The sequence below is a fragment of the Lissotriton vulgaris genome, chromosome 9, assembly GCF_964263255.1.
Source record: "Lissotriton vulgaris chromosome 9, aLisVul1.2, whole genome shotgun sequence".
In the NCBI taxonomy this organism is placed as follows: Eukaryota; Metazoa; Chordata; class Amphibia; order Caudata; family Salamandridae; genus Lissotriton; species Lissotriton vulgaris.
In genome coordinates, this window is record NC_141697.1 from 321,502,827 (window position 1) to 321,520,845 (window position 18,019).

At 46.9% G+C, this 18,019-nt stretch overlaps 1 protein-coding gene across 5 annotated transcripts in view; it reads right to left on the reverse strand.

Moving 5' to 3' along the window:
• Positions 1 to 18,019, reverse strand: part of LOC147690054 (interferon-induced very large GTPase 1-like) — a 155,527-nt gene that overhangs the window by 9,202 nt on the left and 128,306 nt on the right. The gene's annotated exons all lie outside the window — the stretch shown is intronic.

The following is an 18,019-nucleotide window of genomic DNA, read 5'->3' on the forward strand; positions in this document are numbered from 1 at the left end:
TAGTACTACTGTGCCAGCATGGGGTATGCAGAGGTTTCAAAAGTATAAAAACTATTAATTTGGTAATTTTGTTTTACATGTGTGCATTCTGAAGCTGTTTATTGCTTTTATTGTTTTAATTATTAGTGTTGTGTTTGATGCCAACAACATCACAATTGGTGCTCTTTGGAGTTCAGGCTTGGTTGATGCCTCCCATTTCTTTAATATTAGTAGATACTCTCTGTCACTAGACCCTTGTTCTCTATTCATACAGAAGGGCTCAGTGAACTCCACAGTGAAATATGTTCGGGCTCTCTCAGTGAATGAGGCAGTGGGGAGAGAACCGCTGTTACAGTCGGATATGATGGCTTCTAACCAAGAGAACCAGATTCGTGTCTTGGAGTCTACTCAACATACTGTGATTTTGGGCAAATCACTTAATTTCCCCTTGCCAGAAAACATTATTGTGCCCTTGTGTAATGGAACTTGCGCTCATGTAAAAAGCTCCAAAACCTTCGGGTCGCGTTACTGAAAAAGGTGGCTTGTTTCACCTACAGGTGGCAGCTGCAGCATTACAACTATAAAAAATAAAATCTGGGTATCTCTCGGCCTCTGAAGTCTTCCAAATAATGTTCAAATGTTTTAAGATCTCCCCAGCCACTTGAAAGAGGTTGCTAACATTCACACACCTCACTGCCCTGCTACCCTTAAATTTGCCTCCAGTAAAACTTGGGTTGAAGTCGCAGATCAAAAGTGGGATATCAACAAAATCTCCATCGACACCTCTCTGGTGGTTGATAATGGGAACTTCTTGGTAACAAGTTTGAAGTAAATCCGATATTGAACAGCTCTCAGCAGGTGCATTTCCTATAAAGAAGCCCCCATCAGAGCCAAGCCTTCTAAGTAGAGACAAGATACTCAGGCACTTGACTGACCACTGAGGATCCATAAATTTCATGTTCAAGCGCTCCCTGTAACCCTGTAGCCAACAATCATCTCATCCCGGACACACTCGCAGCCTGGTCGACATTAACCAATTGCTGTTTGGTCCCCTTGTGAACACTGGCACTCCACTAGACTACAGAGTGCAATACATTGTTGTCCCAAAATAGCCAGGGCCAAATATTGAGCACCAAAATATTGTTTAGATAAGTATATATAAGAATAGGTTTCCTCTACTTAACTTCACGTATATGTACCTTCACAATATAATCCTTATCAAGCAACATAGATGTGGCGTAAGGAATAGTAAATCAATACTTACTCTAACAATATTTTGGTCCTCGATAAGTAGTCCACAATATTTTTTGACCCACAATATTTTGTACTCAAAATGCTGATATACTCCCTGCCTCCACGCCTCACTATTTTGAATGATCGGGATCTCATGCACCTTCATTCTAGTCCTCTTCATCTCCCCTCTCTAGACAGATTCATCTGAGATGCAGAATAATGTCTATCTTATCTTCCTGGATCTCATCTCAGTCAGGTGCCTTCTTTCCTCTTCATCTGAAGGCTCTTTACTATACTGGCCTTCTTTCTACTGGCAGTGTGAAGCTGTGAGGACTATGACCACCGTCTCCTTCCTTTGCAGTATCCCTGACTTTACAGACCTCTGCTAGGGATTCAGTGGAGAATTATATCTAATATAATTTAAAGATAATTTGCAACAATTATCACCATGTGTTGTTTATGTCATTGATATTCAGGAAGTTAGTCACTACTTTGAAAACTTTACACACTGCTGGAGTGATAGATGATAGATCCTGAAAAATGTGGTGAAAGATCAGCCCATTGTAAAACATCTTCCCTCCAGCTCACACTATGTCCATAATGCAATCTTAATACTTAAAGTGGACTTCCCAGGCAGAGGACTGCCCTCCATAGCCCGGTAGCCCCAGAAGCCTGGTTGAGATCTCTGTACTTTTAATGCAACTCATGCACTAAAGGCAAGAACTGAATGTCAAGCAGATGCTATGCTGTTTTTGCCAATTCTGCATTAATTATTTGTTTTACTGAAACTATTTGCAAAAGCAAGAATGTGTTCCAGTAAAACATAAGGAAAATGCTACTTACCAGTATGCATCTGTTCTTGGTATTTAGAGCTGCAGATCCACACACTGAGCATAGATCGCCACTGGTGTTTGGCCCAGATGTTTGCCCTTGTTTTTGCCTTGTAAAAGTCTTCTGAAGTCGCGAGATGGGTGACTCCTCCTTTGGATCATAGTGCGCATGGGCATCAGCTCCATCTTCAGATTGTTTTTTTTGCCAGCAGGGAAATGATGGAGTTTTGTGAGAAAAAGAAAAGATGCACATGTATGCTGTTTAAATAAGATAATACTGGAATAGATAAAGGTAGCCAGGGAGGTGGGTGGGCTTGTGTGGATCTGCAGCTCTACATGCCAAGAACAGATGCATACTGGTAAGTAGCATTTTCCGTTCGAGGCATATGAGCTGCAGATCACACACTGAGCATAGATTTTATAGCAGTACTCCTCCTTAGCGGCGACCACCAGTATCTTTGCAGCAGTTGGAAATAGTGTTTTGAGTACAGCCTGGCCTACACTAGCTTGTTGTTTTGTTTGCACATCTACACAATAGTGCTTTGTGAATGTGTCTGGTGTAGACCATGTAGCTGCTTTGCAGATGTCATCTAAGGGAATGTTCCCTAAAAATGCCATTGAAGCCCCTATCTTTCGGGAAGATTGGGCTTTAGGAGGAAATTTTGATGTGGGATTGCATTTATGTGGTGGTGAGAAGGACATGAAAAGCTGTTTTGTCTTGCGAAAAGGTTTCATTCTTTCAATGTAAAAAAGGAGTTCTCTTTTTACATCTAGGGTGTGAAGAGCTCTTTCTGCGACTGTTTGTGGTTGCGAGAAGAATACTGGCAACTCCACAGATTGATTGAGATGAAAGGGAGAAATAACCTTAGGGAGGAATTTTGGATTTGTCTGAGAACCACTTTGTTATGATGGAGTTGTGAAAATGGTTCTTGAATAGTCAGTGCCTGTAGCTCACTGACTCCTAAGGGAAGTAATGGCCACAAAGAAAGCAACTTTCATAATGTAAGAAATTCTAACTCCCACTTGTGGAGTGGTTCGAATGGAGGGCCCATTAGTATTATGAGACCAATGTTTAAATTCCACACAGGTGAGGGTGGTACCCTGGGAGGAATTATTCTTTTGAGGCCTTCCATAATTGCTTTGATGGCAGGTACCCTGAATAGTGACAAGTGTTGTCTATTCTGCAAGTAGGCTGCTATGGCAGTGAGGTGTAACCTAATAGATGTGTATGCTAGATTACACCTTTGAAGATGAAGGTAACCTATGATGTGTTGAATAGACACATCTAAAGGATTGATGGTGTTGTTGTTACAGTATATCACAAATCTTTTCCACTTGGCCGCATAGCAGGCTCTAGTGATGGGGCACCTAGCTTCTCTGATAACATTCATGCAGTCAGGGGGAAAGTTAAGGTAACCACATTTTAGGACCTCAGGAGCCAGATCGCTAGGTTGAGCTGTGCTGGGTCTGGGTGCCTGATCTCTCCACGGTTCTGGGTTAAGAGTTGTGGGGAGAGGTGTAGTTTTTGGTGCAGGACTACAGATAGTTCCAGTAATGTGGTGTACCACGGTTGTCTGGCCCATGTTGGAGCAACTAGGATGAGAGACAGTGAGTGTTGCTGCAGTTTGCGCACCACCAGTGGAATGAGTGGGAGAGGCGGAAAAGCGTACGGAAATCTGCCTGACCAATTCATTGCCTTTGAACAATGGGTGTGGATATATGGCGGCGAAGCTTGAGCATTTGGCATTTTCGTTTGTGGCGAAGAGATCTATTTCTGGTTGCCCCCAAGTCTGGAAAAATGGTTGAAGAACTTGCGGATGAAGTTCCCACTTGTGAATCTGTACCGTTTGATGACTTAACAGATCTGCTATGGTTTTATGGACTCCCGGAACGTGTTGGGCTAGGAGAAAAATGTTCTGAGGAATAGTTCATCTCCATATGCTTTGTGCTAGTTGGGAGAGTTGTAGGGAGTGTGTCCCGCCTTGTTTCTGTATGTAGTATATTGCTGTCATGTTGTCGGTGCGGACTAGGACAGCTTTGCCCAGTATGTGTTTCTTGAACGCCTTTAATGCTAGGAATATGGCTAGTAACTCCAGGTGATTGATTTGGAGTAACTTCTGTTGAGGTGTCCACCTGACCTGCATGGTGTGATGTAATAGATGAGCTCCCCAGCCGGAGAGCGATGCGTCCGCTGTTAGCACAAGTTGTGGAATGGGATTCATGAACCGTTGTCCCTTGGAAAGGTTTGTGGAGTTCCACCATTGCAGAGAGCGATGGGTGCGGCTGTCCACCAACACCAGATCTGTCAGCTGACCTTGAGCTTGGTTCCACTGACGTGCTAAACATTCGTGAAAGGGACGCATCTGGAGTCTTGCGTGAGGTACTATAAATATGCAAGAGGCCATCATCCCTATCAACTGCATGAACACTCGAGCTGGAAGAGAGTGTTGAGGCTGAAACTTTGTTATGAGGCTTTGTATGCTTGCTATCCTGGGTGGACTGGAATATGCAAGTTCTTTTGAGGTGTTTATTGTGGCACCGAAGCACTGATGTATGTGGGACGGTTGAAGGTGAGACTTTGAGTGGTTTATGGTAAACCCTAAGTCGTGGAGTAGTTGGATTGTGGCGTAAGTGTGATGTACACACTGGTTGTATGACTTGACTTTTATGAGCCAGTCGTCTAGGTATGGAAGACATGAATTTGCTGTCTTCTTAGATGAGCTGCAACTACTGCCACACATTTGGTGAAGACCCTGGGAGCCTTAAATTGGTAATGCTGACCGTCCACTACAAACCTGAGGAATTTACTGTGGGAGGAGTGAATGGGAATATGAAAGTAGGCGTCCTTGAGATCTAGAGTGGCAAGGAAATCACCTTGTGTGAGAAGAGGAAGGTCTTGTTGAAGCGTGACTATGTGAAAGTGGTCTGATTGTATGTACAGGTTTAGGGGTCTGAAGTCCAAGATGGGTCTCAGAGAGCCGTCCTTCTGTGGAATGAGGAAGTATAGGGAGTAAACCCCTGTGATTTGGTGATGCAGGTAAACTGGTTCTATAGCATGTTTCTGGAGGAGGGAAAGAACCTCCTGCTTTAGCAGCAATAGATGTTCCAGTGATATTGGGCGTTGTCTGGGTGGTATGTTTGGGGGGTAGAGGTGAGTTCTAGACAATAACCTGATTGAATGATTTGTCTCACCCATCTGTCTGTAGTGATGTTGTTCCAGACAGATAGGAATTGTAGTAATCTTCCCCAGACCGGAGTGGAATGGTCTGGGGGGAGTGGAGGGAAGTCATTGGGTAGGGTTGGAGGCGGAGCGAGTATTGTTGGTTTTGCCTCTGCCTTTGGTATTATTGCCTCTGTAGCCCCCTCTTTGATGACCTCTGGTGAAAGAGGTTTGGGTGGTATTTTTGTAGGATGTGAATGAGTTATCAGAGAAATAGGCTCTGTAGGGGCCCTTGTAAGAGGAGCGATGAAAAGAACGTCTGGGAGCTTGCGATTGCAAGACTCCCATTGATTTAGCCGTGTCAGTGTCTTTTTTCATTTTTCTAGAAGGATGAATCCACGGTAGGGCCAAATAGGTGTTCGTGATCAAATGGCTGCTTAAGTATTGTATTTTGGACTTCTGGTTTGAAACCAGAAATGCGTAGCCATGCATGTCTAGTTAGAAGGACACTTGTGTTAATGGCTCGGGAGGCGGTGTCTACCACGTCTAGAGTGCAACGAATAGAGGTGTTTGTTATGAGTTTACCTTCTTGTATGAGGGTGTTGGCTTTGGTCTCGTATTTGTCAGGAAGGTGTTGCAATAGGGTCTCTAGCTCGTCATAGTGTGCCCTATCATATCTGGCCAGCAAAGCTTGTGTGTTGGCGATTCACCATATATTGGCTGCTTGTGACGCTGTACGTTTGCCAGAAGCGTCCAAGAGTTTTGATTCTTTGTCCGAAGGCGGAGCGTCCCATGATGTTTGTGAGTTGGCCCTCTTTCTGGCGCTGGAGACTACTAAGAAATCTAATGGTATTTGACCCTTAATGTACACAGGGTCTGCTGGGGCAGATTTGTATTTTTTCTCAATCCTGGGGTTAATAACCCTAGCCCTAACAGGATCTTTGAACACCTCAGGTGCGTGTTTAAAGACCCCTTTTAACATAGGGAGAACAGAAGTGGACTTTTGGGCTGTGTCCATTAAGAAATCCTCCTCCACAGGGTCTGTATGTAAATCTAGCCTGTGATAATGTGCAGCTCTATGAACGAGCTGGGTGAAGCCTTTAGTGTCCTCTGAAGGGGAAGGTCTAGAGGGATAGATGTCATCTTGTGGTATATTTCGGACATCTGTTGTGTTATAATCATCCCATGGGTCTGGCGTTGAAGGTGGACTAGGATCCCCTAGTGGTTAATCGTCTACACCGCCCCCCCGTCATCAGAGGTGTCATCATCATCCATTGGTAGAGGAGATGGGGTGGAGATGGAGTAGGAGTGTGGTTTTGGAGAGGGACGTAGCGGAGGAGGTGGGGAAACGAGTCTGCGAGGAGATGTTGCAATGGCTCTCTTCTTTGTTGGAGATGGAGCCAGTAGAGGCATGTCCATTGGTCTCTTTTTGGAACTGAGAGTTAGTTGACCTGTTTTGGGGTCTTTTAGAGGAGTTTTTTGTGTTGGATCTTGTCGAAAAAGCTCTTCTGGTTGAGGCTGTTCTTTCGGCGCTGATATTTTCGGTTCCGAAGGCTTGTGTAGCACCGGTTCTGGAGTGGATTCATGCTCCTTTGGCTTGGAAGCGTGAGGTTTTTAGTCTCTGAAGGAGCCTGAGTGACCGGTTGTTTTTTCAGTTCCGAGGTTTCTTTCGGTTCCAGAGTTTGAGAATCTGCACTCTTCGGAAGAGGTTTTTTACTTGGTTCCGATGACTTTTTCGGGGTCGAGGGATCGTACCAGTAGGTTTTGGTGCAGATGTGGAGGTAGTGGTCGGCACGGAGGGGGACAACAGTTTCTTTTTGGGTGCCAGGGTTTGGGTTTCGGCACCAACGGCAGGCTGACTCGATCCCGAGTGGCCTAAAGGCTTGCTTGCCGACTTTTTTGACGAGCCTGGAGGGGGGGGTGTGAGAAGAATTGTCCCGGTGTGCACCTAGGCCCGAAGGTGAAGGTGTTACCAAAGCCTTTTTTGGGTGTTTGGGGAGGGGGTCGACGTCACTACTTACGACCCGCTGCCCAGGAGTGATGTCTTCGACGTCAGAGTCATCGCCTTCAGAGGGGTTGCGAGGCCTTGCTTGACTATGCCTTTGCCTCGTGTTTGAAATAGAGGGGAGAAGGTAGATCGCTAGATCTAAGGGCACCAATTACCACTCAAGGGAGTGGAAGGTCCAGTCTCAGTGTGTGCCCGTGGCAATGGTTGCAACAAGGGGGGTACTGGACTGTTCCTGAGCGTGACTAGAGGGAAGATTGGTTGGCGTGACCAAAGGTGTGGATTTGACACCCAAGGGCATCCATTTTGTTGGATGGATTGGCCTCACACACCCCGAAGGATGTCATGCTTCATCATCGGCGGTTGCTCCTCGTCGGGGAGGCGGTGCAATCCCCGACGGGCTCACCTCAAAGAGGGGCTCTTTGGCGGAGATCTTTTTCCAACTGCCTTATGGTGAAGTGCGGGTGTGTGGGCAGGGTGGTGTGTGGTAGTGAAAAAGGGGATATTAAAATGTAGCTAAGGGTACCTGGAACGAATTTTATTCAGGGGGTCCCTCGCTGCAGTTAAAAACAGGGGGCTAGCTCACTAGGAATCAACGAGTAAATTCAGGTGAACCTAGATGGGGCTAGTAGTGTACAACGGTCGACATGTTTCTCGCGGTGGGCTGTAGTAACCCGCGATTCATCAGGACCTAAAAAAGGTGATTAAACCACATGCTAGTGTCATGTGTGGGTTTGTGTTTGTGTTACCTCTGTGTTGGTTGTCCTATACCTAAGTATAGAAGGGAGATAAAACAACAATGGTTAAAACAATATGCGTTATTTATACAATATGGTCACGCCAATGGGAAAGAAAAGTGAGCAAGCGTGGCATGCTATAGGTGTACTTGTGTTCTGAATCACAGTCGTCACATGCCTGAGTGGTTAAGTATGCCACCTATCTATAGTATGGCGTTCTCAACAATCACAAAGTGAGTGAAGTGGGTATTTCTGTGAAGTATGAGGAAGAGGATTTAAAACCAGGGATTTGTAATATACAAATGAGTCACATGCAATAGCTAACCAGGCTCTATAGTGTAGCTGGGTTCATGCCCATGATGATTATAGCCTATGCAAGTGTGCTGCCCCTCCAACTTAAAGGGATTCAAAATTCAACAGACATTCCCTATGTCTACTCACCTAATAGTTAAGAACTACCTGCCACATGAGGGGTCGGCGGGGTGAGGCATCAGGGATGAGTCAAATATTCAGGACTGGGTTATGGATTAGGACAAAAACAGAACACCACATCCAGGAGAGCATTAGTTAACTAGCTAGCAGTGTACACTCCTGCGAGTGGTTCCCATTACCAGTGGAGCCTTTCGTCACCTAAGAGCACTCACCTCTAGTCTCCTGCGCCCCGGCTGCTTGACCTACCCTTCACCGCCGAGCTCGAGTAGATGTGAGAGCTCGGCGGGGAGGGTTATTTACATTGCATGCAGCGAATCACTACGGAGCGCGTGGCCCCGCCCAATTACGGGTCACGTGATACATGCCGTTCGGGGGTCGGCCATTTTAAGCTAGTCAATCAAAAGGCTTAAGGGGGACTGGAATGTGTGTCCGTGCTTCTTGTGATTGTTCGTGTTGACCAACGCGGGCCCCTTCTTACTGGTGTTTGGAGCGTGTGTGGTTTTTAACGTAAGATGGTGAAACTTAGTGGTTATTTTGGCAATATGTAGCGGAGGAATCGCGCTACTAAAGATGTTAGGGCGGCCATGATGAATGATGTCACAGCACACGATCCCCTGGATAAATCACCTGTTTAACGTGGTTTAACGGGGCGGACATCTTAGACTGGTGGAACTAACATATTAGCTCGATTTAATGCGCAGGCATCATTAATGAAGTGTGTCAGCCAGGTAAAAGGCTCCTAAGATGCTGTGGCATATATTTTGTTCGTAATGTTGACGGTGTAATCGGCGGTGGGAGCCTTTGTTAGAGTGCTGTAAATACAGTTGCACTGTGTCATATGTGCCCATTGGTTCTTACAGAAAACATCCCAAAGCTGGATGTAGGGCTGCCTAGGATTGTTTGCAACAGTGTGTCAGATTCAGGTTGCAATGGCTCATAGCGATTGCCAAGGAATATCTTCATTGAGTCCCGTTCTGTCAGAGGATAGGCGGTGGACCCATCTCTGTTCCTTCCTGAAGAGGACATTCTTTGGGCAATTAGGGCTAGACTCAATTATTACCCACTTCACGGAGTCCTCATCGTGGCCTTGGTCTACATAATGTTTACACATCTTCGTGTGTGTCTTTTTGCAGCGGAAGTTACTCCGATGTTCAATGATCCTAGTTTTGATGGGGCGGGTTGTCATTCCGACATATTGCAAACCACAAGGACACGTAAGGAGGTAAACACAGTGTGAAGTGTTGCAATTAGTATGGTGCCTCAGCTCCCATGTAAAGGTCTCAGAGAGCTGTATAGTTTTAGCTGCCCGAGTGTATCGGCAGACGCCACACATACCGCAGGGATAATGGCCCGTGACAGGGGGAAGCTGCCACAGTGTCTGTTGGGTTTCTTTGATTGCCTTCTTAGGTCGGGTGCTGATGAGAATATCTTTTATGTTTTTTGACCTCTTGAAGGCAAACCTAAGGTCTTCCATGGTCAACTCACCCGTGCTCAATATACCCCAGTGATGTTTTATAGTCTTCCTGACTTGGTTAGACCTAGGGGTGAATGTTGTCACACATGTGATGGGTTGGTTCTCTGTGAGGACCTTGTCCCGGTGCTCTAGCAGTGCCTCTCGATTGTTGTTCCGTGCCCGTTTTTTGGCTCTCAGAACATCGCTTTTGGGGTAGCCCCTGTCAAGAAGGTTTCTGGACAAGATTGCAGATTCTTTTTTATAATCACGCACATCGCTGCAATTGCGCCTTATCCGCAAGAATTGCCCGAATGGCAAATTAGAGCGCAAGGCTTTTGGATGGTGACTTTTATAGTGCAAGAGGCTGTTACGGTCAGTTGGCTTCCGATACATGGTAGTGCTTATAGACCCCTCGTCTAGTCTGATTGTGAGATCCAGGAAAGCGATCTCCTTTGGTGATGAGGTCATGGTGAATTTCAAATGTGGATTCAAAGCATTGATCCACTCTAAAAACGCCTCCTGGGAAGATGCCGGCCCTTTCCACAGGATCAGGATATCGTCAATAAAACGTTTCCACATTTTCATGTTACTGCGAAAAGGATTGGACTCATGGTCTATGTATGTTTTTTCAAACTTGGCCATGTAGAGACAGGCCACCGAAGGAGCAAAGGTACTGCCCATAGAGGTGCCTTGGGTCTGATGGTAGAATTTGCCCTTAAATTCGAAGAAATTTTCTGTAAGCGCTAGGGTGGCGCATTCCAAGACAAAGGATTGCGGAGTGTCTGACGTCCAGTTCTCCTGACTGAGTCTCTCCTCAATAACCTCCAGTGTGGCCCTCTGAGGAATGTTTGTGTAGAGGGCCTCCACGTCCAAGGTAATCAGTAGGTCAATATCCTCAGCGTGCTGGACATTGTCCAGGATGCGTAACACGTCTGTGGTGTCCTGGATGTAGGAGGGGATGTTTTTGACCAGGGGTTGCAGAAAGTAATCACAAAATTGTGAGAGGGGCTCAAGGACTGAGTCTATCCCTGAGACGATAGGTCTCCCCGGTACAGGTCTTGTTGCTTTATGGATCTTTGGCAAGATATAAAAATATGGGACCCTCGGGTCCTTTTTGATGAGAAAATCTGCCTCCTTGCTCGTAATCCATTGGTCACATTCTGCGCTTGTGACTAAACTCGTGATGGTAGTTAGTAAGCGCTGGGTTGGATCATTAGGGATGGGGGTATAGTACTTTCGGTTGCCCAATTGTCTATTGCATTCTGTCTCATAGTCCTTGGTGTTCATGAGAACAGTAGCGCCACCTTTGTCTGCTTGTTTTATGGTGATCAGAGGATCGTCAGCCAGTGATCTCAAGACTGTCATCTCCTCCCTGGAGACATTGCAGTGTGATGCATGTCTGTTCAGTTTGGAAATGTCTCTCAACACCGCTTGTTCGAATGTGAGTACTTCCGGGGGGACCATTCCATTATGTGGTGTGAACGTCGATGGATTGTGTAGTCCAGAGTCACCTGACTGTTCACTAGGTTTTCCTTCAAAAAAGGCTTTTAGCCTGACTTTCCTGAAGAATGACTTCAATTCCCTAGTCTCTTGGAAGTAGTCAATCTTAGGTGTCGGTACAAAACCTAGACCTTTTTGAAGTACATCCGCTTCTTTTTGTGAGAGAAGCCGGTCAGAGAGGTTGACCACGAGACTTACTGTGGACCCGATCGGTTCGTGCTCCTCGTGTCCATCCCTTGTGGGCGTGGTTCCTCCCATTGCACCCTCTTTTCTGGAGCGTTCCCTCTTTTTCGCCCTCGCCCTCTGCCCCAACCTCTGCCTAAAAAAGGAGGGTTTGCAAGGTTTTGAGGGGGGTAGAACGGGGGATACTGGGGGGCAAACGGGGGTTGGAAATGGTGGAACTGGGGATACTGCCAAAAGGGAGGGGGCCCAGTGAGGGGTCCTTGGTTAGGATAGTTTGGGTAATTTTGTTGTCCTCGGCCCCTTCCTTTCCTAGGTCTTGGTGGCATTTGTGCTGTCCCATTTTCTCCACTACTATCGGAGCCGCTGTTAGAGCCCCTTCTGGAGGAGTTATTACTGGAGTCCGAGTTATAGTCTGTATTCTGGTTGGTCCCTGGGGGCACATAGTCATCCTTCAAGTACGGGTAGACCTTTTCTTTAGAGAATTTCTTGATGTCTTTTTGTAGCTTTGTAATCTTTTGGTTCATCAGGAATTCTTTATGTTCTGCCATCTCTTTATTAATTTCTGCTAGTTTTGTCTTAAAGCCAGGATTTTGTACCGCTGATTTCAACGCCGCTTCAGCTGCTTGTATTCTCACAAGAAGTGCGTCTGCTAGGCGTTTGGCTGTGTTGGCTATCAGTATGAGGAGGTCGTGTGTGCACTTCCATGCCACCTGTGACCACTCCACCTTGAATTGTCCGTCCTCCCAGAATATCCTTGGGAAGTTCCTGACGATCAGCCCATTGGGTGCTATCTTGGCTTTAAAGTATTGGGCCATCATCGTGCCATGGATGGTTATCCTTATCCATTCCCGCTTAAGGTCTGATAGGGATTGCCACTCTGAGGTGTTACTCCCCGTGGCTGGTTCAGTGTCTATACCGAACAGAGATGGTATCCTCATGATAGCTGCTGCTTCATCCTCACCAAAACTCAGACCTTGACCTTCCATAGTGGGAAAAGTCAAGGGTGACTGGTCTCGGCGGTGGAGTCCTTCACAGAAGGTAGGGGGGGGGGGGGGGAGTTTGTGGTTTTTGGGGGAAGGGAAGGGGAGGGTTCCAAAAGCCAAGGTTGGCTATGGGCCTCGTGTGACCCACCAATTAGGTATGGGGTCAATAGATTCGGGGGATCTGAAAAATCTAACCCACCTTGAGGTAGCTCCCACGGTGTGAACCGTGCTAGAGTGTTTGAAATAGAGGGGAGAAGGTAGATCGCTAGATCTAAGGGCACCAATTACCACTCAAGGGAGTGGAAGGTCCAGTCTCAGTGTGTGCCCGTGGCAATGGTTGCAACAAGGGGGGTACTGGACTGTTCCTGAGCGTGACTAGAGGGAAGATTGGTTGGCGTGACCAAAGGTGTGGATTTGACACCCAAGGGCATCCATTTTGTTGGATGGATTGGCCTCACACACCCCGAAGGATGTCATGCTTCATCATCGGCGGTTGCTCCTCGTCGGGGAGGCGGTGCAATCCCCGACGGGCTCACCTCAAAGAGGGGCTCTTTGGCGGAGATCTTTTTCCAACTGCCTTATGGTGAAGTGCGGGTGTGTGGGCAGGGTGGTGTGTGGTAGTGAAAAAGGGGATATTAAAATGTAGCTAAGGGTACCTGGAACGAATTTTATTCAGGGGGTCCCTCGCTGCAGTTAAAAACAGGGGGCTAGCTCACTAGGAATCAACGAGTAAATTCAGGTGAACCTAGATGGGGCTAGTAGTGTACAACGGTCGACATGTTTCTCGCGGTGGGCTGTAGTAACCCGCGATTCATCAGGACCTAAAAAAGGTGATTAAACCACATGCTAGTGTCATGTGTGGGTTTGTGTTTGTGTTACCTCTGTGTTGGTTGTCCTATACCTAAGTATAGAAGGGAGATAAAACAACAATGGTTAAAACAATATGCGTTATTTATACAATATGGTCACGCCAATGGGAAAGAAAAGTGAGCAAGCGTGGCATGCTATAGGTGTACTTGTGTTCTGAATCACAGTCGTCACATGCCTGAGTGGTTAAGTATGCCACCTATCTATAGTATGGCGTTCTCAACAATCACAAAGTGAGTGAAGTGGGTATTTCTGTGAAGTATGAGGAAGAGGATTTAAAACCAGGGATTTGTAATATACAAATGAGTCACATGCAATAGCTAACCAGGCTCTATAGTGTAGCTGGGTTCATGCCCATGATGATTATAGCCTATGCAAGTGTGCTGCCCCTCCAACTTAAAGGGATTCAAAATTCAACAGACATTCCCTATGTCTACTCACCTAATAGTTAAGAACTACCTGCCACATGAGGGGTCGGCGGGGTGAGGCATCAGGGATGAGTCAAATATTCAGGACTGGGTTATGGATTAGGACAAAAACAGAACACCACATCCAGGAGAGCATTAGTTAACTAGCTAGCAGTGTACACTCCTGCGAGTGGTTCCCATTACCAGTGGAGCCTTTCGTCACCTAAGAGCACTCACCTCTAGTCTCCTGCGCCCCGGCTGCTTGACCTACCCTTCACCGCCGAGCTCGAGTAGATGTGAGAGCTCGGCGGGGAGGGTTATTTACATTGCATGCAGCGAATCACTACGGAGCGCGTGGCCCCGCCCAATTACGGGTCACGTGATACATGCCGTTCGGGGGTCGGCCATTTTAAGCTAGTCAATCAAAAGGCTTAAGGGGGACTGGAATGTGTGTCCGTGCTTCTTGTGATTGTTCGTGTTGACCAACGCGGGCCCCTTCTTACTGGTGTTTGGAGCGTGTGTGGTTTTTAACGTAAGATGGTGAAACTTAGTGGTTATTTTGGCAATATGTAGCGGAGGAATCGCGCTACTAAAGATGTTAGGGCGGCCATGATGAATGATGTCACAGCACACGATCCCCTGGATAAATCACCTGTTTAACGTGGTTTAACGGGGCGGACATCTTAGACTGGTGGAACTAACATATTAGCTCGATTTAATGCGCAGGCATCATTAATGAAGTGTGTCAGCCAGGTAAAAGGCTCCTAAGATGCTGTGGCATATATTTTGTTCGTAATGTTGACGGTGTAATCGGCGGTGGGAGCCTTTGTTAGAGTGCTGTAAATACAGTTGCACTGTGTCATATGTGCCCATTGGTTCTTACAGAAAACATCCCAAAGCTGGATGTAGGGCTGCCTAGGATTGTTTGCAACAGTGTGTCAGATTCAGGTTGCAATGGCTCATAGCGATTGCCAAGGAATATCTTCATTGAGTCCCGTTCTGTCAGAGGATAGGCGGTGGACCCATCTCTGTTCCTTCCTGAAGAGGACATTCTTTGGGCAATTAGGGCTAGACTCAATTATTACCCACTTCACGGAGTCCTCATCGTGGCCTTGGTCTACATAATGTTTACACATCTTCGTGTGTGTCTTTTTGCAGCGGAAGTTACTCCGATGTTCAATGATCCTAGTTTTGATGGGGCGGGTTGTCATTCCGACATATTGCAAACCACAAGGACACGTAAGGAGGTAAACACAGTGTGAAGTGTTGCAATTAGTATGGTGCCTCAGCTCCCATGTAAAGGTCTCAGAGAGCTGTATAGTTTTAGCTGCCCGAGTGTATCGGCAGACGCCACACATACCGCAGGGATAATGGCCCGTGACAGGGGGAAGCTGCCACAGTGTCTGTTGGGTTTCTTTGATTGCCTTCTTAGGTCGGGTGCTGATGAGAATATCTTTTATGTTTTTTGACCTCTTGAAGGCAAACCTAAGGTCTTCCATGGTCAACTCACCCGTGCTCAATATACCCCAGTGATGTTTTATAGTCTTCCTGACTTGGTTAGACCTAGGGGTGAATGTTGTCACACATGTGATGGGTTGGTTCTCTGTGAGGACCTTGTCCCGGTGCTCTAGCAGTGCCTCTCGATTGTTGTTCCGTGCCCGTTTTTTGGCTCTCAGAACATCGCTTTTGGGGTAGCCCCTGTCAAGAAGGTTCCTGGACAAGATTGCAGATTCTTTTTTATAATCACGCACATCGCTGCAATTGCGCCTTATCCGCAAGAATTGCCCGAATGGCAAATTAGAGCGCAAGGCTTTTGGATGGTGACTTTTATAGTGCAAGAGGCTGTTACGGTCAGTTGGCTTCCGATACATGGTAGTGCTTATAGACCCCTCGTCTAGTCTGATTGTGAGATCCAGGAAAGCGATCTCCTTTGGTGATGAGGTCATGGTGAATTTCAAATGTGGATTCAAAGCATTGATCCACTCTAAAAACGCCTCCTGGGAAGATGCCGGCCCTTTCCACAGGATCAGGATATCGTCAATAAAACGTTTCCACATTTTCATGTTACTGCGAAAAGGATTGGACTCATGGTCTATGTATGTTTTTTCAAACTTGGCCATGTAGAGACAGGCCACCGAAGGAGCAAAGGTACTGCCCATAGAGGTGCCTTGGGTCTGATGGTAGAATTTGCCCTTAAATTCGAAGAAATTTTCTGTAAGCGCTAGGGTGGCGCATTCCAAGACAAAGGATTGCGGAGTGTCTGACGTCCAGTTCTCCTGACTGAGTCTCTCCTCAATAACCTCCAGTGTGGCCCTCTGAGGAATGTTTGTGTAGAGGGCCTCCACGTCCAAGGTAATCAGTAGGTCAATATCCTCAGCGTGCTGGACATTGTCCAGGATGCGTAACACGTCTGTGGTGTCCTGGATGTAGGAGGGGATGTTTTTGACCAGGGGTTGCAGAAAGTAATCACAAAATTGTGAGAGGGGCTCAAGGACTGAGTCTATCCCTGAGACGATAGGTCTCCCCGGTACAGGTCTTGTTGCTTTATGGATCTTTGGCAAGATATAAAAATATGGGACCCTCGGGTCCTTTTTGATGAGAAAATCTGCCTCCTTGCTCGTAATCCATTGGTCACATTCTGCGCTTGTGACTAAACTCGTGATGGTAGTTAGTAAGCGCTGGGTTGGATCATTAGGGATGGGGGTATAGTACTTTCGGTTGCCCAATTGTCTATTGCATTCTGTCTCATAGTCCTTGGTGTTCATGAGAACAGTAGCGCCACCTTTGTCTGCTTGTTTTATGGTGATCAGAGGATCGTCAGCCAGTGATCTCAAGACTGTCATCTCCTCCCTGGAGACATTGCAGTGTGATGCATGTCTGTTCAGTTTGGAAATGTCTCTCAACACCGCTTGTTCGAATGTGAGTACTTCCGGGGGGACCATTCCATTATGTGGTGTGAACGTCGATGGATTGTGTAGTCCAGAGTCACCTGACTGTTCACTAGGTTTTCCTTCAAAAAAGGCTTTTAGCCTGACTTTCCTGAAGAATGACTTCAATTCCCTAGTCTCTTGGAAGTAGTCAATCTTAGGTGTCGGTACAAAACCTAGACCTTTTTGAAGTACATCCGCTTCTTTTTGTGAGAGAAGCCGGTCAGAGAGGTTGACCACGAGACTTACTGTGGACCCGATCGGTTCGTGCTCCTCGTGTCCATCCCTTGTGGGCGTGGTTCCTCCCATTGCACCCTCTTTTCTGGAGCGTTCCCTCTTTTTCGCCCTCGCCCTCTGCCCCAACCTCTGCCTAAAAAAGGAGGGTTTGCAAGGTTTTGAGGGGGGTAGAACGGGGGATACTGGGGGGCAAACGGGGGTTGGAAATGGTGGAACTGGGGATACTGCCAAAAGGGAGGGGGCCCAGTGAGGGGTCCTTGGTTAGGATAGTTTGGGTAATTTTGTTGTCCTCGGCCCCTTCCTTTCCTAGGTCTTGGTGGCATTTGTGCTGTCCCATTTTCTCCACTACTATCGGAGCCGCTGTTAGAGCCCCTTCTGGAGGAGTTATTACTGGAGTCCGAGTTATAGTCTGTATTCTGGTTGGTCCCTGGGGGCACATAGTCATCCTTCAAGTACGGGTAGACCTTTTCTTTAGAGAATTTCTTGATGTCTTTTTGTAGCTTTGTAATCTTTTGGTTCATCAGGAATTCTTTATGTTCTGCCATCTCTTTATTAATTTCTGCTAGTTTTGTCTTAAAGCCAGGATTTTGTACCGCTGATTTCAACGCCGCTTCAGCTGCTTGTATTCTCACAAGAAGTGCGTCTGCTAGGCGTTTGGCTGTGTTGACTATCAGTATGAGGAGGTCGTGTGTGCACTTCCATGCCACCTGTGACCACTCCACCTTGAATTGTCCGTCCTCCCAGAATATCCTTGGGAAGTTCCTGACGATCAGCCCATTGGGTGCTATCTTGGCTTTAAAGTATTGGGCCATCATCGTGCCATGGATGGTTATCCTTATCCATTCCCGCTTAAGGTCTGATAGGGATTGCCACTCTGAGGTGTTACTCCCCGTGGCTGGTTCAGTGTCTATACCGAACAGAGATGGTATCCTCATGATAGCTGCTGCTTCATCCTCACCAAAACTCAGACCTTGACCTTCCATAGTGGGAAAAGTCAAGGGTGACTGGTCTCGGCGGTGGAGTCCTTCACAGAAGGTAGGGGGGGGGGGGGGGGGGGAGTTTGTGGTTTTTGGGGGAAGGGAAGGG